The following is a 24,237-nucleotide window of genomic DNA, read 5'->3' on the forward strand; positions in this document are numbered from 1 at the left end:
TACAATGTCTTCCGTGCTTCTGCTTTTTAGTAAGTGCTTTATTTCATCTGAGTTAGATTTACAAATACACTGCCTAGTACTGTTGTGTAATGTCCTTCTTGCTGCTGTTTTTTCTAGAAAGTGTTTATCTCACACCAGTGCTGGATTAACAACTCCACTACTGTTGCATAATGTCCTCCATGCTGTCACTTTCTAGTAAGTATTTTATCTCACACCAGTGCTGGTTTCACAGCTACACTGCTCAGTACTGTTGCATAATGTCTGCCTTGCGGCTGCTTTCCAGTATTTTATCTCACACCAATTATAGTTCCACAGCAACACTGCTCAGTACTATTGCATAATGTTTGCCTTGCTGCTGCTTTCTAGTAAGTGTTTATCTCACAACAGTGCTGAATTCACAGTGACACTTCTCAGTACTGTTGCATAATGTCCTCCATACTGCCACTTTCTAGTAAGTATTTTATCTCACACCAGTGGTGGCTTGACAGCTACTCTGCTTAGTATTGTTGCATAATATCTGCCTTGTTGCCACTTTCTAGTAAGTATTTATCTTACACCAGTGCTTTTTTCACAGCTACACTGCTCAGTACTGTTGCATAATGTCTGCCGTGCTGCCGCTTTCTAGTAAGTGTTTATCTCACACCAGTGCTGGATTCACAGCTACTCTGCTTAGTTGTCACGCCAGGTGTGGGAAAGACTTAGTGCAACATAGAGGAAAGAGGGAAAGGGAGCCCAGACACTAGGGAAAGGGGGAAGTTGGAGACCTCCTAGTCTGGTCTAGTGTCACCCTGTCTCAACTACCGTCCCTATATTGCCTCTTCAGCAATCGCCACATGTGTGTCTCGCCCTGTCTTTCCCTGGCGCATGGCTAAGGCTAGGGATGGGAGGAGATGAGCACTAGTTGATCTCCACTAAACTCTATAGACAACAAGGGTAGACAAACGGGGAGAATGATTAGCTTTAGATGACTCCAGACAAATGCAAACTCGGCCTCAAGCTCTAGAGAGGACGAAGCACTGCTCTTGCTAAGCCTCACAAGTAGTAATGAATATCGCCAGCACCTCCCTCTCAGATACACCAGGTATTTATACACCCAGGCAAGGGAGCTAATTAGCCAGAGGGAGGCAGCCGCTGGGTACTAGAGACAGCCAGCCTGTAAGAAGATGTCTGCAATGCCAAATGTAGAGATCTCCTGCAACCCACTGCAGGGCGACTGTCTGTCACCTCTGATACACCCGTGACATTAGTATTGTTGCATAACGTCTGTCCTGTTGCCGCTTTCTAGTAAGTGTTTTATCTCACACCAGTGCTGGATTCACAGCTACTCTGCTCAGTACTGTTGTATAATGTCCTTCATGCTTCTGATTACATCCCATAGGAGAGCAGGAATGCCTCATGTGCTGCGTTTGGGATCCATCATAGATGAATGCTCCATTTTGACGTTCCTTATGAGTTTTGCTGTTTAACCATCTGGAGCTTCACTTTCTCCACCATTACATGACTTCAATCTGGTTTTTTTTTGAACCTGTCAAACATCCTGATGCATTTTGGGTAATAATATCCGGTTATCAGATAATCAGACACAGACAGATGCAGGAGGACTGATAGATGGCGTCTCTGAGGCGAGATCCCAGGAGGCCAAATGCAGATGATGGGATAACGGGATAAGTGGTGGAAAATAAGCAGCGACAATGAGAGCGCGGCGGATTACGAGGAGGCGGCTAACGCTCTATTTGTCTCCACATTGTACAAATATTACATTATGGTCACCTTAGTCTCACCTCTGCCTTAATGAAATGCAGCCGCCGCCGCCATCGGCCGCTGCCAGACGCTTGGCTCTGGCTGGAGCTGCAGCCGCTAAAAGCCTCCATATATTATCTGCATTGTTACCTCCAGCCTGTAACCTTCACGCTGCGGATAGCGGAGGGGCAGCGGCTCGTACATCGGGGTGGAAGCTTCTAGGATCTGTGTCAGGTCCGGCGGGTGCGCGGTGTGAAGACGCGGCGGACGCGCAATGTTTACTTTTAGCTCCGCGCATTTTCTATGCAGTTTGTTCTTCATGTCCCAATGATACAAAACATGAAATATTCACATACGAGAATCCAAGTCATCAAAGAAGCAGCAGCAAATAGGAGAAATGGCTCATCACTGCGCAGAATGCATCACCGAGGTCTGCTCCAAAGGTCCCAGCTATACACGCGCCAAGGAAAGCTGAGAATGAGCGGAGCGGCCGCTCGGCCCTGGGAAAAAGCTTTGCAACCGCATAAAAGAATCCCGGGCCCTTTTATTATTGCACCGTTGTCTGTCTAGACTTTTGTTTTACACTTGCACTTTATCCTTTTCATTTGCGCCTTATTAAAGTCCATCTCATTTGTGTTTTTTTTTAATGTCTGTCTTTGTGGTTTTGGGTTTACAGATGTTTCGGCCAATTGAACAATTGTGACTCTTTTAAAAAAGTCACAAAATATTTTGCACAAATGTCCGACAGCCACGTCCCGGAGTCATTTTATATATTAGTCTGCAAGTTTTGTGCAGCTTTTGCGGACCACGTGACTTTTTGTGCTAAAAAAGGAGCAAAAAAAAGTGAGAGACAAAAATAAAGAGAATTTTTGATTTTGCGCAAAATTCATGAAGCGTGTGAAACCTTTTGAAGAACTGCGCACAAAAAAAGATAAACGGACGTAAAGGAACACCATAAAACAAAACAGGGAAAGCAACATAATAAAATGCAAATGATAACGTGGCCCCTGGGTGCCGGATCGAAGCTTATTTGAAAGGATTGTGCGACTTTTTACTGAATTATTGGCAATTTATTTTTTGATAAATTTGGAGTAAAATCAACCAAGACCAAAAAAAAAAACAAAGACAAAAAAAAGCAAGTGATGAATGGAGGTGAAAGTCTATAGGAAAGGTGCAGAACTCTTCATTATCCAGTGATTACGCTTAGCTCCATGCGCCCGGACACCGCTCCTCTCAGCGCCCTCCGGTGGCTGTTTACCCTCTCGGCGGTGGCTCTTATGAGCAGTGAGTGACGGTGAGTTATGGAGCTATATGTGCAATCATGATGCTTGAGCCAAAAAAACAAATGGCTTCCTATTACGGCCTCCCCTCCCTTCCCCCGATGTGCAGAAGCTTTCAGGCTGCAGCGCGAGGTGCCCCTGCCAATCTGTCTCTGTGCCGACGGCTGAGTACTGAAGGCATTCATCTGCCCGCTGGCAGCCGCAGATCTATCACCGGTGACCTTATAGAGAATATTCGCTGCACCGGTGACACCGCTCATTGCTCAGAGCACGTGCTGCGCAGGCGGCAGTAGATGTATGAAGTGGCGCGCTCCATCCCTCACTCGTCTCCTTTGTCTCCGGAGGACGCGGCATTTGCATTCGCCCGGCTTTCGCGGCTCCGCTGTTGAGTGACCCAGTGTGAAATCCAGATCATTAGGAATATTGCTGCGGCTTGCACCCATTTATTAGTTATTGGTCCCGGGTAATTGGGCCGCGGCGCAGAGAGCGGAGCATGTTGCGGCGGAGCCTGGGGTCACCTAATGAGGCGAGATGTAATAATACAAGATTGATTTTTAGTTGTGCGCAGAGAGCGATTCCAGGCAGAACTGGAAATGTGCCGGACACAAGTCCTCTCAGCGGAGCCACAAACTGATCATACATGACGTGAGGAGCCGGAGAGACACAAGAGGCTCAGGGCGAGGTGCTGCGTACACTGAACGGGGGCTCAGGGCGAGGTGCTGCGTAGACTGGAGGGGGGCTCAGGGCGAGGTGCTGCATACACTGAACAGGGGCTCAGGGCGAGGTGCTGCATAGACTGGACAGCGGCTCAGGGCGAGGTGCTGCACACACTGGACGGGGGCTCTGGGCGAGGTGCTGCATACACTGAACGGGGGCTCAGGACGAGGTGCTGCGTACACTGAACGGGGGCTCAGACTATTTTCAACAAATATATTTGTGTCTGAACAATCAGGAGACACTATTACTGTTTTTCTTTACGGCAAAAAATGTCAAAAGCAGGATAATAGAGATTTTTCACCGTGGAACGGCAAAACCACAGTTATAATTTGCTGGTGTATACCAGACTCTTTTAAACAGATATATTTGCGGCTGAACAGTGAGCGACACACTCAAACTGGTTTTTTTTTAGGTAAAAATGGCCCAAAAGTGGATAATACAGAGGTTTGAACCATGGAACTGCAAAACCACAGTTCTATTTCTCTGGCCTACACCAGACTATTTTCAACAAATATATTTGTGTCTGAACAATCAGGGAGACACTATTACAGTTTTTTTTTTATGGCAAAAAATTCCAAAAGCAGGATAATACAGAGATTTGACCCGTGGAACTGCAAAACCACAGTTCTATTTTTCGGGCCTACACCAGACTCTTTTAAAAAAATATATTTGTGTCTGAACTGTCACAGACACACTTTTTTTTGGGGGGGGCACCAAAAGGTTAATAAGATGGGTATTTGTACAGTGTGAAGGAGGAAAAAAAAAAAAGAGAATTTAGATGAAAAAAAAAAGGATTTTTCCTGGCCCCCGACACCTGGTGCTAAGTCCAGCAATTTCAGCAGCAGGAGCACACAGGACTGTAATGCAGCGTTTGCTGGTATAACCACTGTGTCTCCTATACAGCCTGCCTGCCTGATATCTGGGATGGATATTAGTCCTGAGAAGGACTGTTTGTTTGATCTGGCAGCCTTTACAGACCCTACACTAACTATTTCGCACTATATATCTCTCCCTAAATCAGCAGCGCTGTCCCTACACTGTCTGATCTCAGCCGTCTTTGTCCAAGATGGCGGCGCCCGGTTTTAAATACTCGAGGTGACGCTGTGCGGCCAGCCAATCACTGTAATGCCCACAACCAACATGGCTGCAGCATTACAGTGACTGGCTGGCAATCCCTGCATGTTCATTAGCTCTGTAAAGAGCGCCAAACATGCAGGGCGGAGACCCGAGCTCCCGCCCGAGTAACCCGGAAATGCTCGATGCTCGCTCAACACTATTCATTATGTGTTCTTCAATCTTCATACATTTCCTAACACTCCAAGGATTTATTTATTTATTAATTGCTTTGCTGTTCCTATTTAGGTTTTATTGACCACCACAAGGACTCGTAAAGACCCTACGTCACCCAACAATGCAATGCCCTTGCTGGAAATGCAGCTTGCATGTAATGTGGCAGGTGGTTACAGAGAGACACCTCAGGTGGGAGCAACCCAACTTTCCTCTTCCCTCATGGTTTTTGTCTGGGTATGTAGTGACTTATGAAATGGAAATGTACCTTGTGGATCGTCGAACTGCAAAATCCTTCCCTAAAAACCAGACACAAAAATGAGCGTCCTGAGATCCTATACATTATTTATGGATGTGCAGAGCTGAGGTTTGGGCTTCTGTGGCTTCATCTCCCAGGAGAACCGATGAGTTGTAACATGAAGGACGCCGTTAGCTGTTACTATCAGCAATATTATATCTGACACAGGAAGGTTCATAGATTCCTTTCCACTTCTCCTAATGTTTCTTTGTTGTCATCGATGTAAATAATTAGTAATCTTTTGAAAGAATCACATCGGAGAGATGAAGAATCAACCATCTATCACCAGCGTTCTGCTCCTAAGTCTGTCAGATAATCAGAGGACCATCCATGTCCTCTTCACCGTCTTTCTCCTCGTCTACCTGGCGACCGTCTTCACCAACATTCTCTTCATCCTCCTAGTAGTTCCTTGCCATCATCTTCACACACCCATGTATATCTTTCTTGGAAACTTGGCATTCTTGGAAATGTCCTACCTTCTCATTTGTGACTGCTAAGAGGATGCTCTTTGGTCCCACCACCCAACATTGGTCCATCTTCTTCACAGACTGCAAAACCTCTGAGGCTTTCTTATTGTCCTCCATGTCTTACGATCGTTATGTTGTCATCTGCCACCCCCTCCATTACTCCCAGGTCATGTCCTGGAGCAAGTGCTCTCAGATAGTGTCTTTGAGTTGGTCGTCTGCTTTGCTTCCCTCGATGCTCTATACTTTATGTTTAATAAGGTTGCCGTTCTGTGGTCCCAACTTCATCCAGAATTTCATTTGTGATCTGCCCCATTTGTTCCAGATCTCCTGTACTGATATTTCCATCAATGTCCCAGTCTTATTAATTGTAGGACCGTGCTCAACATTCACACCAGTGTTCTACCTTCAAAGCAGGTGGAATTGTGCATTATGATGAGCTCTTGGGTTGCAAAGGCCCATATATTGTCCTTGCACAGGGGCCCTCTCCTGACTGTGTCCGCCAGTGACACTAATCACCCCCTAATCTACAGCCTAAGCAGCAGGGACCTGAAGGCGGCACTGCAGAGAGCTGCACATGTGCACTAATGTGTGACTGCTAGCAGAATTTCTAACATTCTGAGCTAAGTTTATAAGTTGCAAGTTTTTCTGGCTTTGTGCATCTTAAATCAAGCTCACTCACCCTCTTAGAGGTCTGCGCACAGGAGTTCTCAGCTCATGCACCCTCTTGGAGGTCTGTGCACAGGGTCTCTCAGCTCACTCACCCTCTTAGAGGTCTGCGCACAGGAGTTCTCAGCTCATGCACCCTCTTGGGGGTCTGTGCACAGGGGCTCTCAGGTCACCTACCCTCTTAGGGGTCTGTGCACAGGGGCTCTCAGCTCACGCACCCTCTTGGAGGTCTGTACACAGGGACTCTCAGCTCACTCACCCTCTTGGAGGTCTGTGTACAGGGGCTCTCAGCTCACTCACCCTCTTGGAGGTCTGTACACAGGGACTCTTGGCTCACTCACCCTCTTGGAGGTCTGTGCACAGGTGCTCTCAGCTCACTCAACCTCTTGGAGGTCTGTGCACAGGGGCTCTCAGCTCACTCACAATCTTGGAGGTCTGTGTACAGGGACTCTCAGCTCACTCACACTCTTGGAGGTCTGTGCACAGGGGCTCTCAGCTCACTCACACTCTTGGTGGTCTGTGCACAGAGGCTCTCAGCTCACTCACAATCTTGGAGGTCTGTGTACAGGGACTCTCAGCTCACTCACCCTCTTGGAGGTCTGTGCACAGGGGCTCTCAGCTCACTCAACCTCTTGGAGGTCTGTGCACAGAGGCTCTCAGCTCACTCACAAACTTGGAGGTCTGTGTACAGGGGCTCTCAGCTCACTCACCCTCTTGGAGGTCTGTGCACAGGGACTCTCAGATCACTCACCCTCTTGGAGGTCTGTGCACAGGGGCTCTCAGCTCACTCAACCTCTTGGGGGTCTGTGCACAGAGGCTCTCAGCTCACTCACAATCTTGGAGGTCTGTGTACAGGGGCTCTCAGCTCACTCACCCTCTTGGAGGTCTGTGCACAGGGGTTCTCAGCTCACTCAACCTCTTGGAGGTCTGTGCACAGGGGCTCTCAGCTCACTCACCTTCTTGGAGGTCTGTGTCCAGGGCCCTCAGCTCACTCACCCTCTTGGAGGTCTGTGCACAGGGGCTCTCAGCTGACTCACCTTCTTGGAGGTCTGTGTACAGGGGCTCTCAGCTCACTCACCCTCTTGGAGGTCTGTGCACAGGGGCTCTCAGCTGACTCACCCTCTTGGAGGTCTGTGCACAGGGGCTCTCAGCTCACTCACCCTCTTGGAGGTCCGTGTACAGGGGCTCTCAGCTCACTCACCCTCTTGGAGGTCTGTGTACAAGGGATCTCAGCTCACTCACAATCTTGGAGGTCTGTGTACAGGGACTCTCAGCTCACTCACACTCTTGGAGGTCTGTGCACAGGGGCTCTCAGCTCACTCACACTCTTGGTGGTCTGTGCACAGAGGCTCTCAGCTCACTCACAATCTTGGAGGTCTGTGTACAGGGACTCTCAGCTCACTCACCCTCTTGGAGGTCTGTGCACAGGGGCTCTCAGCTCACTCAACCTCTTGGAGGTCTGTGCACAGAGGCTCTCAGCTCACTCACAATCTTGGAGGTCTGTGTACAGGGGCTCTCAGCTCACTCACCCTCTTGGAGGTCTGTGCACAGGAACTCTCAGATCACTCACCCTCTTGGAGGTCTGTGCACAGGGGCTCTCAGCTCACTCAACCTCTTGGGGGTCTGTGCACAGAGGCTCTCAGCTCACTCACAATCTTGGAGGTCTGTGTACAGGGGCTCTCAGCTCACTCACCCTCTTGGAGGTCTGTGCACAGGGGTTCTCAGCTCACTCAACCTCTTGGAGGTCTGTGCACAGGGGCTCTCAGCTCACTCACCCTCTTGGAGGTCTGTGTCCAGGGCCCTCAGCTCACTCACCCTCTTGGAGGTCTGTGCACAGGGGCTCTCAGCTGACTCACCTTCTTGGAGGTCTGTGTACAGGGGCTCTCAGCTCACTCACCCTCTTGGAGGTCTGTGCACAGGGGCTCTCAGCTGACTCACCCTCTTGGAGGTCTGTGCACAGGGGCTCTCAGCTCACTCACCCTCTTGGAGGTCCGTGTACAGGGGCTCTCAGCTCACTCACCCTCTTGGAGGTCTGTGTACAAGGGATCTCAGCTCACTCACCCTCTTGGAGGTCTGTGCACAGGGGCTCTCAGCTCACTCACCCTCTTGGGGGTCTGTGCACAGAGGCTCTCAGCTCACTCACAATCTTGGAGGTCTGTGCACAGGGGCTCTTATCTCACTCGCCCTCTTGGGGGTCTGTGCACAGAGGCTCTCAGCTCACTCACCCTCTTGGAGGTCTGTGCACAGGGGCTCTCAGCTCACTCACCCTCTTGGAGGTCTGTGCACAGGGGCTCTCAGCTCACTCACAATCTTGGAGGACTGTGTACAGGGGATCTCAGCTCACTCACCCTCTTGAATGTCTGTACACAGGGACTCTCAGATCACTCACCCTCTTGGAGGTCTGTGCACAGGGGCTCTCAGCTCACTCAACCTCTTGGAGGTCTGTGCACAGGGGCTCTCAGCTCACTCAACCTCTTGGGGGTCTGTGCACAGAGGCTCTCAGCTCACTCACAATCTTGGAGGTCTGTGTACAGGGACTCTCAGCTCACTCACCCTCTTGGAGGTCTGTGCACAGGGGCTCTCAGCTCACTCAACCTCTTGGAGGTCTGTGCACAGGGGCTCTCTGCTCACTCACCCTCTTGGGGGTCTGTGTACAGGGGCTCTCAGCTCACTCACCCTCTTGGAGGTCTGTGTCCAGGGCCCTCAGCTCACTCACCCTTTTGGAGGTCTGTGCACAGGGGCTCTCAGCTGACTCACCCTCTTGGAGGTCTGTGTACAGGGGCTCTCAGCTCACTCACCCTCTTGGAGGTCTGTGCACAGGGGCTCTCAGCTGACTCACGCTCTTGGAGGTCGGTGTACAGGGGCTCTCAGCTCACTCACACTCTTGGAGGTCTGTGCACAGGGGCTCTCAGCTGACTCACCCTCTTGGAGGTCTGTGCACAGGGGCTCTCAGCTGACTCACCCTCTTGGAGGTCTGTGTACAGGGGCTCTCGGCTCACTCACCCTCTTGGAGGTCTGTGTACAGGGGCTCTCAGCTCACTCACCCTGTTGGAGGTCTATGTACAGGGGCTCTCAGCTCACTCACAGTCTTGGAGGTCTGTGCACAGGGGCTCTCAGCTCACTCACCCTCTTGGAGTTCTGTGTCCAGGGCCCTCAGCTCACTCACCCTCTTGGAGGTCTGTGCACAGCGGCTCTCAGCTCACTCAACCTCTTGGAGGTCTGTGCACAGGGGCTCTCAGCTCACTCAACCTCTTGGGGGTCTGTGCACAGAGGCTCTCAGCTCACTCACAATCTTGGAGGTCTGTGTACAGGGGCTCTCAGCTCACTCACCCCCTTGGAGGTCTGTGCACAGGGGCTCTCAGCTCACTCAACCTCTTGGAGGTCTGTGCACAGGGGCTCTCAGCTCACTCACCCTCTTGGGGGTCTGTGTACAGGGGCTCTCAGCTCACTCACCCTCTTGGAGGTCTGTGTCCAGGGCCCTCAGCTCACTCACCCTCTTGGAGATCTGTGCACAGGGGCTCTCAGCTGACTCACCTTCTTGGAGGTCTGTGTACAGGGGCTCTCAGCTCACTCACCCTCTTGGAGGTCTGTGCACAGGGGCTCTCAGCTGACTTACCCTCTTGGAGGTCTGTGCACAGGGGCTCTCAGCTCACTCACCCTCTTGGAGGTCTGTGTACAGGGGCTCTTGGCTCACTCACCCTCTTGGAGGTCTGTGCACAGGGGCTCTCAGCTGACTCGCCCTCTTGGAGGTCTGTGTACAAGGGATCTCAGCTCACTCACCCTCTTGGAGGTCTGTGCACAGGGTCTCTCAGCTCACTCACAATCTTGGAGGTCTGTGCACAGGGGCTCTCATCTCACTCACCCTCTTGGGGGTTTGTGCACAGAGGCTCTCAGCTCACTCACAATCTTGGAGGTCTGTGCACAGGGGCTCTCAGCTCACTCACCCTCTTGGGGGTCTGTGCACAGAGGCTCTCAGCTCACTCACCCTCTTGGAGGTCTGTGCACAGGGGCTCTCAGCTCACTCACCCTCTTGGAGGTCTGTGCACAGGAGCTCTCAGCGCACTCACAATCTTGGAGGACTGTGTACAGGGGATCTCAGCTCACTCACAATCTTGGAGGTCTGTGCACAGGGGCTCTCAGCTCACTCACCCTCTTGGAGGTCTGTGCACAGGGGCTCTCAGCTCACTCAAACTCTTGAAGGTCTGTGCACAGGGGCTCTCAGCTCACTCACCCTCTTGGGGGTCTGTGTACAGGGTCTCTCAGCTCACTCACCCTCTTGGAGGTCTGTGTCCAGGGCCCTCAGCTCACTCACCCTCTTGGAGGTCTGTGCACAGGGGCTCTCAGCTCACTCACCCTCTTGGAGGTCTGTGTCCAGGGCTCTCAGCTCACTCACCCTCTTGGAGGTCTGCGTACAGGGGCTCTCAGCTCACTCACCCTCTTGGAGGTCTGTGCACAAGGGCTCTCAGCTGACTCACCCTCTTGGAGGTCGGTGTACAGGGGCTCTCAGCTCACTCACACTCTTGGAGGTCTGTGCACAGGGGCTCTCAGCTTACTCACCCTCTTGGAGGTCTGTGCACAGGGGCTCTCAGCTCACTCACCCTCTTGGAGGTCTGTGTACAGGGGCTCTCGGCTCACTCACCCTCTTGGAGGTCTGTGTACAGGGGCTCTCAGCTCACTCACCCTGCTGGAGGTCTGTGCACAGGGGCTCTCAGCTGACTCACCCTCTTGGAGGTCTATGCACAGGGGCTCTCAGCTCACTCACAGTCTTGGAGGTCTGTGCACAGGGGCTCTCAGCTCACTCACCCTCTTGGAGTTCTGTGTCCAGGGCCCTCAGCTCACTCACCCTCTTGGAGGTCTGTGCACAGTGGCTCTCAGCTCACTCAACCTCTTGGAGGTCTGTGCACAGGGGCTCTCAGCTCACTCAACCTCTTGGGGGTCTGTGCACAGAGGCTCTCAGCTCACTCACAATCTTGGAGGTCTGTGTACAGGGGCTCTCAGCTCACTCACCCTCTTGGAGGTCTGTGCACAGGGGCTCTCAGTTCACTCAACCTCTTGGAGGTCTGTGCACAGGGGCTCTCAGCTCACTCACCCTCTTGGGGGTCTGTGTACAGGGGCTCTCAGCTCACTCACCCTCTTGGAGGTCTGTGTCCAGGGCCCTCAGCTCACTCACCCTCTTGGAGGTCTGTGCACAGGGGCTCTCAGCTGACTCACCTTCTTGGAGGTCTGTGTACAGGGGCTCTCAGCTCACTCACCCTCTTGGAGGTCTGTGCACAGGGGCTCTCAGCTGACTCACCCTCTTGGAGGTCTGTGTACAGGGGCTCTCAGCTCACTCACAATCTTGGAGGTCTGTGCACAGGGGCTCTCATCTCACTCACCCTCTTGGGGGTCTGTGCACAGAGGCTCTCAGCTCACTCACAATCTTGGAGGTCTGTGCACAGGGGCTCTCAGCTCACTCACCCTCTTGGGGGTCTGTGCACAGAGGCTCTCAGCTCACTCACCCTCTTGGAGGTCTGTGCAGAGGGGCTCTCAGCTCACTCACCCTCTTGGAGGTCTGTGCACAGGGGCTCTCAGCTCACTCACAATCTTGGAGGACTGTGTACAGGGGATCTCAGCTCACTCACCCTCTTGGAGGTCTGTGCACAGGGGCTCTCAGCTGACTCACCCTCTTGGAGGTCTGTGTACAGGGGCTCTCAGCTCACTCACAATCTTGGAGGTCTGTGCACAGGGGCTCTCATCTCACTCACCCTCTTGGGGGTCTGTGCACAGAGGCTCTCAGCTCACTCACAATCTTGGAGGTCTGTGCACAGGGGCTCTCAGCTCACTCACCCTCTTGGGGGTCTGTGCACAGAGGCTCTCAGCTCACTCACCCTCTTGGAGGTCTGTGCAGAGGGGCTCTCAGCTCACTCACCCTCTTGGAGGTCTGTGCACAGGGGCTCTCAGCTCACTCACAATCTTGGAGGACTGTGTACAGGGGATCTCAGCTCACTCACCCTCTTGAATGTCTGTACACAGGGACTCTCAGATCACTCACCCTCTTGGAGGTCTGTGCACAGGGGCTCTCAGCTCACTCAACCTCTTGGAGGTCTGTGCACAGGGGCTCTCAGCTCACTCAACCTCTTGGGGGTCTGTGCACAGAGGCTCTCAGCTCACTCACAATCTTGGAGGTCTGTGTACAGGGGCTCTCAGCTCACTCACCCTCTTGGAGGTCTGTGCAGAGGGGCTCTCAGCTGACTCACCCTCTTGGAGGTCTGTGTACAGGGGCTCTCAGCTCACTCACCCTCTTGGAGGTCTGTGCACAGGGGCTCTCAGCTGACTCACCCTCTTGGAGGTCGGTGTACAGGGGCTCTCAGCTCACTCACACTCTTGGAGGTCTGTGCACAGGGGCTCTCAGCTGACTCACCCTCTTGGAGGTCTGTGCACAGGGGCTCTCAGCTGACTCACCCTCTTGGAGGTCTGTGTACAGGGGCTCTCAGCTCACTCACCCTCTTGGAGGTCTGTGTACAGGGGCTCTCAGCTCACTCACCCTGTTGGAGGTCTATGTACAGGGGCTCTCAGCTCACTCACAGTCTTGGAGGTCTGTGCACAGGGGCTCTCAGCTCACTCACCCTCTTGGAGTTCTGTGTCCAGGGCCCTCAGCTCACTCACCCTCTTGGAGGTCTGTGCACATCGGCTCTCAGCTCACTCAACCTCTTGGAGGTCTGTGCACAGGGGCTCTCAGCTCACTCAACCTCTTGGGGGTCTGTGCACAGAGGCTCTCAGCTCACTCACAATCTTGGAGGTCTGTGTACAGGGGCTCTCAGCTCACTCACCCTCTTGGAGGTCTGTGCACAGGGGCTCTCAGCTCACTCAACCTCTTGGAGGTCTGTGCACAGGGGCTCTCAGCTCACTCACCCTCTTGGGGGTCTGTGTACAGGGGCTCTCAGCTCACTCACCCTCTTGGAGGTCTGTGTCCAGGGCCCTCAGCTCACTCACCCTCTTGGAGGTCTGTGCACAGGGGCGCTCAGCTGACTCACCTTCTTGGAGGTCTGTGTACAGGGGCTCTCAGCTCACTCACCCTCTTGGAGGTCTGTGCACAGGGGCTCTCAGGTGACTCACCCTCTTGGAGGTCTGTGCACAGGGGCTCTCAGCTCACTCACCCTCTTGGAGGTCTGTGTACAGGGGCTCTTGGCTCACTCACCCTCTTGGAGGTCTGTGCACAGGGGCTATCAGCTGACTCGCCCTCTTGGAGGTCTGTGTACAAGGGATCTCAGCTCACTCACCCTCTTGGAGGTCTGTGCACAGGGTCTCTCAGCTCACTCACAATCTTGGAGGTCTGTGCACAGGGGCTCTCATCTCACTCACCCTCTTGGGGGTCTGTGCACAGAGGCTCTCAGCTCACTCACAATCTTGGAGGTCTGTGCACAGGGGCTCTCAGCTCACTCACCCTCTTGGGGGTCTGTGCACAGAGGCTCTCAGCTCACTCACCCTCTTGGAGGTCTGTGCACAGGGGCTCTCAGCTCACTCACCCTCTTGGAGGTCTGTGCACAGGAGCTCTCAGCTCACTCACAATCTTGGAGGACTGTGTACAGGGGATCTCAGCTCACTCACCCTCTTGAATGTCTGTACACAGGGACTCTCAGATCACTCACCCTCTTGGAGGTCTGTGCACGGGGGCTCTCAGCTCACTCAACCTCTTGGAGGTCTGTGGACAGGGGCTCTCAGCTCACTCAACCTCTTGGGGGTCTGTGCACAGAGGCTCTCAGCTCACTCACAATCTTGGAGGTCTGTGTACAGGGGCTCTCAGCTCACTCACCCTCTTGGAGGTCTGTGCACAGGGGCTCTCAGCTCACTCAACCTCTTGGAGGTCTGTGCACAGGGGCTCTCAGCTCACTCACCCTCTTGGGGGTCTGTGTACAGGGGCTCTCAGCTCACTCACCCTCTTGGAGGTCTGTGTCCAGGGCCCTCAGCTCACTCACCCTCTTGGAGGTCTGTGCACAGGGGCTCTCAGCTCACTCACCCTCTTGGAGGTCTGTGTCCAGGGCTCTCAGCTCACTCACCCTCTTGGAGGTCTACATACAGGGGCTCTCAGCTCACTCACCCTCTTGGAGGTCTGTGCACAAGGGCTCTCAGCTGACTCACCCTCTTGGAGGTCGGTGTACAGGGGCTCTCAGCTCACTCACACTCTTGGAGGTCTGTGCACAGGGGCTCTCAGCTGACTCACCCTCTTGGAGGTCTGTGCACAGGGGCTCTCAGCTCACTCACCCTCTTGGAGGTCTGTGTACAGGGGCTCTCGGCTCACTCACCCTCTTGGAGGTCTGTGTACAGGGGCTCTCAGCTCACTCACCATGCTGGAGGTCTGTGCACAGGGGCTCTCAGCTGACTCACCCTCTTGGAGGTCTATGTACAGGGGCTCTCAGCTCACTCACAGTCTTGGAGGTCTGTGCACAGGGGCTCTCAGCTCACTCACCCTCTTGGAGTTCTGTGTCCAGGGCCCTCAGCTCACTCACCCTCTTGGAGGTCTGTGCACAGCGGCTCTCAGCTCACTCAACCTCTTGGAGGTCTGTGCACAGGGGCTCTCAGCTCACTCAACCTCTTGGGGTTCTGTGCACAGAGGCTCTCAGCTCACTCACAATCTTGGAGGTCTGTGTACAGGGGCTCTCAGCTCACTCACCCTCTTGGAGGTCTGTGCACAGGGGCTCTCAGTTCACTCAACCTCTTGGAGGTCTGTGCACAGGGGCTCTCAGCTCACTCACCCTCTTGGGGGTCTGTGTACAGGGACTCTCAGCTCACTCACCCTCTTGGAGGTCTGTGTCCAGGGCCCTCAGCTCACTCACCCTCTTGGAGGTCTGTGCACAGGGGCTCTCAGCTGACTCACCTTCTTGGAGGTCTGTGTACAGGGGCTCTCAGCTCACTCACCCTCTTGGAGGTCTGTGCACAGGGGCTCTCAGATGACTCACCCTCTTGGAGGTCTGTGTAAAGGGGCTCTCAGCTCACTCACCCTCTTGGAGGTCTGTGCATAGGGGCTCTCAGCTGACTCACCCTCTTGGAGGTCTGTGCACAGGGGCTCTCAGCTCACTCACCCTCTTGGAGGTCTGTGTACAGTGGCTCTCGGCTCACTCACCCTCTTGGAGGTCTGTGCACAGGGGCTCTCAGCTGACTCGCCCTCTTGGAGGTCTGTGTACAAGGGATCTCAGCTCACTCACCCTCTTGGAGGTCTGTGCACAGGGTCTCTCAGCTCACTCACAACCTTGGAGGTCTGTGCACAGGGGCTCTCATCTCACTCACCCTCTTGGGGGTCTGTGCACCGAGGCTCTCAGCTCACTCACAATCTTGGAGGTCTGTGCACAGGGGCTCTCAGCTCACTCACCCTCTTAGGGGTCTGTGCACAGAGGCTCTCAGCTCACTCACCCTCTTGGAGGTCTGTGCACAGGGGCTCTCAGCTCACTCACCCTCTTGGAGGTCTGTGCACAGGGGCTCTCAGCTCACTCACAATCTTGGAGGACTGTGTACAGGGGATCTCAGCTCACTCACCCTCTTGAATGTCTGTACACAGGGACTCTCAGATCACTCACCCTCTTGGAGGTCTGTGCACAGGGGCTCTCAGCTCACTCAACCTCTTGGAGGTCTGTGCACAGGGGCTCTCAGCTCACTCAACCTCTTGGGGGTCTGTGCACAGAGGCTCTCAGCTCACTCACAATCTTGGAGGTCTGTGTACAGGGGCTCAGAGCTCACTCACCCTCTTGGAGGTCTGTGCACAGGGGCTTTCAGCTCACTCAACCTCTTGGAGGTCTGTGCACAGGGGCTCTCAGCTCACTCACCCTCTTGGGGGTCTGTGTCCAGGGCCCTTAGCTCACTCACCCTCTTGGAGGTCTGTGCACAGGGGCTCTCAGCTGACTCACCTTCTTGGAGGTCTGTGTACAGGGGCTCTCAGCTCACTTACCCTCTTGGAGGTCTGTGTGTAGCACCCCGAGGACTCGGCTGCTGCAGGGGTATTGCACCTCAGACCAGAGGTGTGGTATTCCACTCCAGGGTAAGGATGGAGTGTGGAACTGGGCTCAGTTAGCTGCATGAATCACACTCACCCCATTTCCGGGGGACAGACCAACGGTACTCCCACCAGATAGATGTGCAGGTACGACAGCTTCTGTCCCTGGCTGGAGTGGGGAGGGGGGAGGAATATCCCAGTGGTGTAGGAGCAGACAGGGGAGGGACTCTGGGCATAGGTAGGAGCCCATTGGGTGCTGGTCACCTGGGCTCGGGTGTCAGAAGGGAGGTATATAAGTTGGGCACCATCGGAGATCAGGGTCTGTTCAGAGAGGAGCTGAGCCAGAGAGGGCTGACAGGGAGCTGTGGCTCAGTCTGGGCCCAGCTCCAGAGCCAGGCCTGGAGTGGAGGCCTGAAGGAGAGAGAGAAGGACGAGGAAGAAAGAACAGAAACACCAGGAGCGGCCCAGGGACGCAAGTAAAGAGGGAACCCTAAGATCCCACGAAATAACGGGTGAAGGGTTGGCAGAACAGGGTGCCGGATCCCAAACTGGTGGAGGCCAATTATCCTTAGCCAGGAACCGGAGGTCGTGGACAAGTTTTGGCGCGACCCCTCGCCATATCTACCAGGAAGGCATACCATATAGGGTCAGGGAAACCGGGAAAGGTTTCACCACTAGAAGGCCCGAGGGAGCTGGATAAAGGTGGATCCCTGGTGGGGACGGCCAGTAGAAAGGAAGAGAGGGGAGCTCAGGACCACGTTCTGGAACTGCTTGGGAGTTGGCCGAGTCCCGCACCTGGTGGACGCAGCACGGCTCGGGTGGTCCTAACTGTACACAAGGGACCTGATAAAGAACTGTGAGTAAAGCTGTGAAAACTGCAATTGCACGTCTCTGAGCTTCCTTGTCACACCACCACTACCACTGTCATCTTTTCCTGCTTCACCAGCTGCCCTGAGGCTATACCCCTCCCATTGGGGGTTATACCATCCACGCTGCATAACAGTACCACCGGCCTCAGCGGTCTGCCCTGCAGCGGCGGCTTAATAGCCGCATTCAACGGGTGGCGTAGTCGGACACTAAATACCATCATACTAATAACGCCACTTAGTTTGACCACCCTGGGCACGGACCGGGTCACCGCCACGAGGACTACTACCCCTATCGGATCCGGCTCCGGGTATCCCCCGCGCGCACGCGCGCCGCACTACAGCACTGGCCCAGGGGGTGCGTCAACTTTGGCGTAGTCGACAGGATTACGTGCCCGCAACCACCGGGTACTGCGTGCCTGAAGAAAAGTTCACATTTACCTCAAAAAGGAGTCTCCCGCCAATCCCAGAGGGTTCCCGCCATCGGACGCCGTCCGGAGTCGTTTCCCGCCGTTTGCCCGCCATCTGCAGCCTTTGCCCGCCATCAGCGAAGTTTCCCGCCATCAGGAGACGATTCCCGCCATCTGAGACGGTTTACCGCCCTGGCAGAGCGGACGCCATTGTGGGCGTGCCAGAGGGTGGCAAGAGACCACCTCCCATCGTGGGCATGGCCCCAGAATGGCGCCAAAAGCAGAGACCGCCCCCACCAGCCGAGAGTACAATAATGGAGATGTCCATCAGGGTGGGGGGGCTGCCCCTGAAACTGACAGTCACCAAGTTGCCACGGGACCACTCCCCATGGGGGCGGATAGGGAACAAAACTGAGAGGATGGGTGCGGCCTGGAGGAGTCTGGACGGATCGCACCCGGGAATGGAGGAAGCGCCCAGCAATGCCAGCACCTCGGGCCGGGGCCTGCTGCAGGCCGCAACGCCAGACAGCCTAGTGGAGATCCTGGCACAGCTCCCCAGAGATCCGGAGCGTGCACAGGCTGCGCTGGAGGACTTGGACCGGAGGATGGCCCGGGCACAGCAGGATGCGCTGGCCGAGTGGAGAAGGGAGATGGCCCGGCAGGCTGGGATCCGCCAGCAGGAGGCGCCACCCGCAACGAGGAGCATGTCCGCCTCTGAGGATGGTGCAGGAGGGACGAAGGCCGGAGACGACGCCGCGGAGGGAGCTGCAAGAATGGAAGCAGGTAATGGGGACGTCACTACCCCGAGCCCAGTAGCCGTAAGCCTGCCCCAGCTCCCCGTCGCAGAGCCCGAAGTCCTACTCACCACACCCGTTGCCGCACCGCCACTGCTCCCAACTAGGCCTCAAGCGGCAGGAGCCGCGGTCACGCCCTCTTCCGCGCCACGCCCCTTGACCCTGAGCGCGGCAAAACAGGAAGTGCCACCGGCCTGGTCGCAGGGCCTGGTGGACCCGGGCGCCGCTGCCCCTCCAGCGCCCTCTTCCTCAACGGTGCCGTCCTTTGACCCAAATAGGATTCCCCCGGCCTGGTCGCAGGGCCGAGTACCCCCGGGCGCCGCTGCCCCTACAGCGCCCTCTACCTCCACAGTGCCGCCACTGGGCGCAGATCTCTTTGCGCAACATACCAGCCCGGACGGGCTGCCCTTCGTGTGGCCACCGGAGTACGTCAACCCCCGACTCCGGAAGGAACGGCCCCTGTGCGAGCCTCTGATCCCGGCTCCGGCGCCCGCCAAAATTGTCCCGCTCCCGCTGGAGGAGGCCCAATTCTCATGGGATCCGACCGGTGAGGACCTCATGGGGTTCACCAAGGAGACCCGGGCGGCCGCAGCCCGGCGTGAGGAGTGCTGCCGTCAACAGCTAGAGGTCTTTGGGAGAGAACGGCGAGAGAGGCGGGTCCGCGAGGAACAGCTACAGGTCCGAAGCGCGGAACAGAAGCGAAGGGCCCGACGAAACCCCCATGCGGCCCACGGTCCCCGCGCCACCAGGACCGTAATAAAATTCTAGCTAGAGAATGGCTGGGGCTTTATCCGGGACCACCAAACTCCCGGCGACGTCTTTGTTACCCGCAGGGATGTCGAGAGCCACCTTCCAGAAGGACACCGAGGACGTGACCTCTACTCAGGTGACGAGGTCACCTTCACCCGGCATCAGTGTGCTAAAGGACAGTACGCCCTTCATGTACACCGGCTGACTGAGGAGGAGTGGCAGTACGAGGAAGACCAAGAGGACCCGGACGGGTCTGAAGACTACCCTCGGGAAGGAGCAGGAGGACATCGTTACTAATGAACGGTAACTGGGACTGTATATAGTTACCCGTAAGGGTACCTGTCATGCTGCTAATTGGAGTGTGGTCCCCGTTGGGACTAGTGTGGAACTGTTAAAGAACTGTTTCCTGTGTGTCCCTATCCCTAACCAGGCTGAGGACTGTGAGCAGCCATTCCCCTATTCCCACTGGCCGAGGACTGAGAGCGGTCAACACCCTGTAAATAGTTGCGCTTCTTAAAGCGCCCCCTACTGGTTTTATAAGGAACTGTTTTTTCTACTACGGAATTGGTGACTGTTGCACTTTACCTGGTCACAAGTTGCACGGTGGCCAGAGATCAAGAATGTGTTGGTCAAGAATGTTTTATATGAAAAAGTTTTATATGATGCTAAAAGAGTTAATGGTATTTTATAAGTGTGTGAAGAAAGTCTGATAATGTTTCCGTAATGTTTTATACCTGTAACGTTAAAAGAGAAAAGTACCTCCCATAAAGGGATGATTGAAAGTTGATATGTCTTACATGTGAGTGTACACTTTAAAATTTTTGTATGTTTTATTTTGCTTTTGCTCTTTTCCAGCCCGAGGACGTGCTGTGGTTTACCAGGGGGGAATGTAGCACCCCGAGGACTCGGCTGCTGCAGGGATATTGCACCTCAGACCAGAGGTGTGGTATTCCACTCCCGGGTAAGGATGGAGTGTGGAACTGGGCTCAGTTAGCTGCATGCACCACACTCACCCCATTTCCGGGGGACAGACCAATGGTACTCCCACCAGATAGATGTGCAGGTACGACAGCTTCTGTCCCTGGCTGGAGTGGGGAGGGGGGAGGAATATCCCAGTGGTGTAGGAGCAGACAGGGGAGGGACTCTGGGCATAGGTAGGAGCCCATTGGGTGCTGGTCACCTGGGCTCGGGTGTCAGAAGGGAGGTATATAAGTTGGGCACCATCGGAGATCAGGGTCTGTTCAGAGAGGAGCTGAGCCAGAGAGGGCTGACAGGGAGCTGTGGCTCAGTCTGGGCCCAGCTCCAGAGCCAGGCCTGGAGTGGAGGCCTGAAGGAGAGAGAGAAGGACGAGGAAGAAAGAACAGAAACACCAGGAGCGGCCCAGGGACGCAAGTAAAGAGGGAACCCTAAGATCCCACGAAATAACGGGTGAAGGGTTGGCAGAACAGGGTGCCGGATCCCAAACTGGTGGAGGCCAATTATCCTTAGCCAGGAACCGGAGGTCGTGGACAAAGTTTTGGCGCGACCCCTCGCCATATCTACCAGGAAGGCATACCATATAGGGTCAGGGAAACCGGGAAAGGTTTCACCACTAGAAGGCCCGAGGGAGCTGGACAAAGGTGGATCCCTGGTGGGGACGGCCAGTAGAAAGGAAGAGAGGGGAGCTCAGGACCACGTTCTGGAACTGCTTGGGAGTTGGCCGAGTCCCGCACCTGGTGGACGCAGCACGGCTCGGGTGGTCCTAACTGTACACAAGGGACCTGATAAAGAACTGTGAGTAAAGCTGTGAAAACTGCAATTGCACGTCTCTGAGCTTCCTTGTCACACCACCACTACCACTGTCATCTTTCCCTGCTTCACCAGCTGCCCTGAGGCTATACCCCTCCCGTTGGGGGTTATACCATCCACGCTGCATAACAGTACCACCGGCCTCAGCGGTCTGCCCTGCATCGGCGGCTTAATAGCCGCATTCAACGGGTGGCGTAGTCGGACACTAAATACCATCATACTAATAACGCCACTTAGTTTGACCACCCTGGGCACGGACCGGGTCACCGCCACGAGGACTACTACCCCTATCGGATCCGGCTCCGGGTATCCCCCGCGCGCACGCGCGCCGCACTACAGCACTGGCCCAGGGGGTGCGTCATGTGCACAGGAGCTCTCAGCTGACTCACCCTCTTGGAGGTCTGTGCACAGGGGCTCTCAGCTCACTCACCCTCTTGGAGGTCTGCGTACAGGGGCTCTCAGCTCACTCACCCTCTTGGAGGTCTGTGCACAGGGGCTCTCAGCTCACTCACCCTCTTGGAGGTCTGTGCACAGGGGCTCTCAGCTCACTCACCCTCTTGGAGGTCTGTGCACAGGGGCTCTCAGCTCACTCACCCTCTTGGAGGTCTGTGCACAGGAGCTCTCAGCTCACTCACAATCTTGGAGGACTGTGTACAGGGGCTCTCAGCTCACTCACCCTCTTGGAGGCCTGTGTACAGGGGCTCTCAGCTCACTCACCCTCTTGGAGGTCTGGGCACAGGGGCTCTCAGCTTTGGCAGTTCCATGATCGGTTGGGATTGATAGATTTGAAATGTTTGCAAAATATTTTATTTCTTTTTGTTTCTCCAAATTTGGGTCTCGTCAGTGTAAATTCGGCCTCCCTCACGTTACTCCGTCATCTATAGGGCGGTGAGCGCTGGTGGACTACCACATGTACATGGCTTATATAGTGTCAATATCTCTGTAATATTTATACCCCGCATCCATTAGCAGAGTAATAACCTGGGATTCCCGTAACCGGCTTTCTGTAATGGTTTTGGAAAGAGTTCAGTGAGAGGCCGGACGTGGAGTGAGTGGTCACTGCGCCTCATCGGCACAAGAGGATACTCCAGACTGCTCCAGCAGGGGGCGCTGCAGGACAGAGTTCACATCCTTTTCTGACATTATTCTTTATATGATTTTCTTACATAAGAGAGGCTGAAAACTGGAATTATCCTAAATTGTAATTCCTGGGACGTATGAATGTTACACCTGGTGCCCGGAGCAATGTATGCAGAGTGCATTTACTTATATCAGTCCTTTGGCCGACTGAGCTTACAATCTAATTTCTCTGCCTTCCTGAAGGTCACATGTGATCCTGTCCATTGCTAAACACTGACAAGATGACATTAAGGAACCTGAATGTTTCCTGCAATAGGAAGATGTCGGAGACCAGTGATTGCCGGAGTCTCACCATCACACAGTCATTTTACAACTTTGCTATTGTTCCAATTAGGGTTTTTTTTTTTGAACTTTTGGAAAAGTCGTCTTCTTTTTTCTCTCCATATCATAATCTGTATTAGAAATATCAATTAGAAGTTTTGCAAATGTCACACTGGTTACTGGAGCTTTCCTTTATCTCAGGAACTCTACATGTACATTAGCTGCAATGAACAGACTCTGATCCTATGTTTTGTACTGAAGCATCTTATGAGGGTGTGAAAATGTCATAGGGAGGAGGGGGAGGTGAGCTGTGACAGTCACCTATTGTGAATGGTGGATCCTGTGTTATCTACTGTGTATAGAGGTGTTATCAGACATTGTACAGTAGGAGGAGGAGGTGAGCTGTGATATCACATATTGTGAATGGTGGATCCTGTCTTATCTGCTGTATATAGAGGTGTTATCAGACATTGTACAGGAAGAGGAGGAGGTGAGCTGTGACGTCACCTATTGTGAATGGTGGATCCTGTGTTATCTACTGTATATAGAGGTGCTATCAGACATTGTACCGGAGGAGGAGGAGGTGAGCTGTGACATCACCTATTGTGAATGGTGGATCCTATGTTATCTACTGTATATAGAGATGTTATCAGTCATTGTACAGGAGGAGGAGGAGGTGAGCAGTGACATCACCTATTGTGAATGGTGGATCCTGTGTTATCTACTGTGTATAGAGATGTTATCAGTCACTGTACAGGAGGAGGAGGTGAGCTGTGACATCACCTATTGTGAATGGTGGATCCTGTGTTATCTGCTGTATATAGAGGTGTTATCAGACATTGTACAGGAGGAGGAGGAGGTGAGCTGTGACATCACCTATTGTGTGTGGTGGATCTTGTGTTACCAGCTGTATATAGAGGTGTTATCAGACATTGTACAGGAGGAGGAGGAGGTGAGCTGTGACATCACCTATTGTGAGTGGTGGATCCTGTGTTACCAGCTGTTTATAGAGGTGTTATCAGACATTGTCCAGGAGGAGGAGGAGGTGAGCTGTGACATCACCTATTGTGTGTGGTGGATCTTCTGTTACCAGCTGTATATAGAGGTGTTATCAGACATTGTACAGGAGGAGGAGGAGGTGAACTGTGACATCACCTATTGTGAGTGGTGGATCCTGTGTTACCAGCTGTTTATAGAGGTGTTATCAGACATTGTACAGGAGGAGGAGGAGGTGAGCTGTGACATCACCTATTGTGTGTGGTGGATCTTCTGTTACCAGCTGTATATAGAGGTGTTATCAGACATTGTACAGGAGGAGGAGGAGGTGAGCTGTGACATCACCTATTGTGAGTGGTGGATCCTGTGTTACCAGCTGTTTATAGAGGTGTTATCAGACATTGTACAGGAGGAGGAGGAGGTGAGCTGTGACATCACCTATTGTGAGTGGTGGATCCTGTGTTACCAGCTGTATATAGAGGTGTTATCAGACATTGTAATCCTGCCTCTGATGATATGGAGCCTGCTGAAAACTCTTTCTGAAAGGAAGTATGAGTCTAAAATAGCCCCAGTGCCAGTGTGAAAATTGCAACATTACTTTTTTTTTTTGTAAATTCCCTTGTGAATTTGTGATATGAAATAAAAAAACAATTGCCCAAAATTAAAAAATGAAATGCAGGTAGCACAAAACCTGATTGAAGCAGTAGATCATATTCTGATGATCGCTTCCCTTTAAGGGTTACTCCAATTTCTGAATATAAGGCAGCAACAGAAAGTTACATTGAAATTGTCATTTTTTTTTTCCTGCTTAGA

The 24,237-nt window shown here is 53.6% G+C and overlaps 1 pseudogene; it reads left to right on the plus strand.

The window, feature by feature from the left end:
- Positions 1 to 5,585: 5,585 nt before the first annotated feature.
- LOC141206893 (olfactory receptor 1J1-like) lies at positions 5,586 to 6,222 on the plus strand (annotated as a pseudogene).
- Positions 6,223 to 24,237: the final 18,015 nt, after the last annotated feature.

The sequence above is a fragment of the Phyllobates terribilis genome, unplaced genomic scaffold (genome assembly GCF_046119375.1).
Source record: "Phyllobates terribilis strain yellow unplaced genomic scaffold, ASM4611937v1 Scaffold_143__1_contigs__length_4665640, whole genome shotgun sequence".
NCBI lineage: Eukaryota > Metazoa > Chordata > Amphibia > Anura > Dendrobatidae > Phyllobates > Phyllobates terribilis.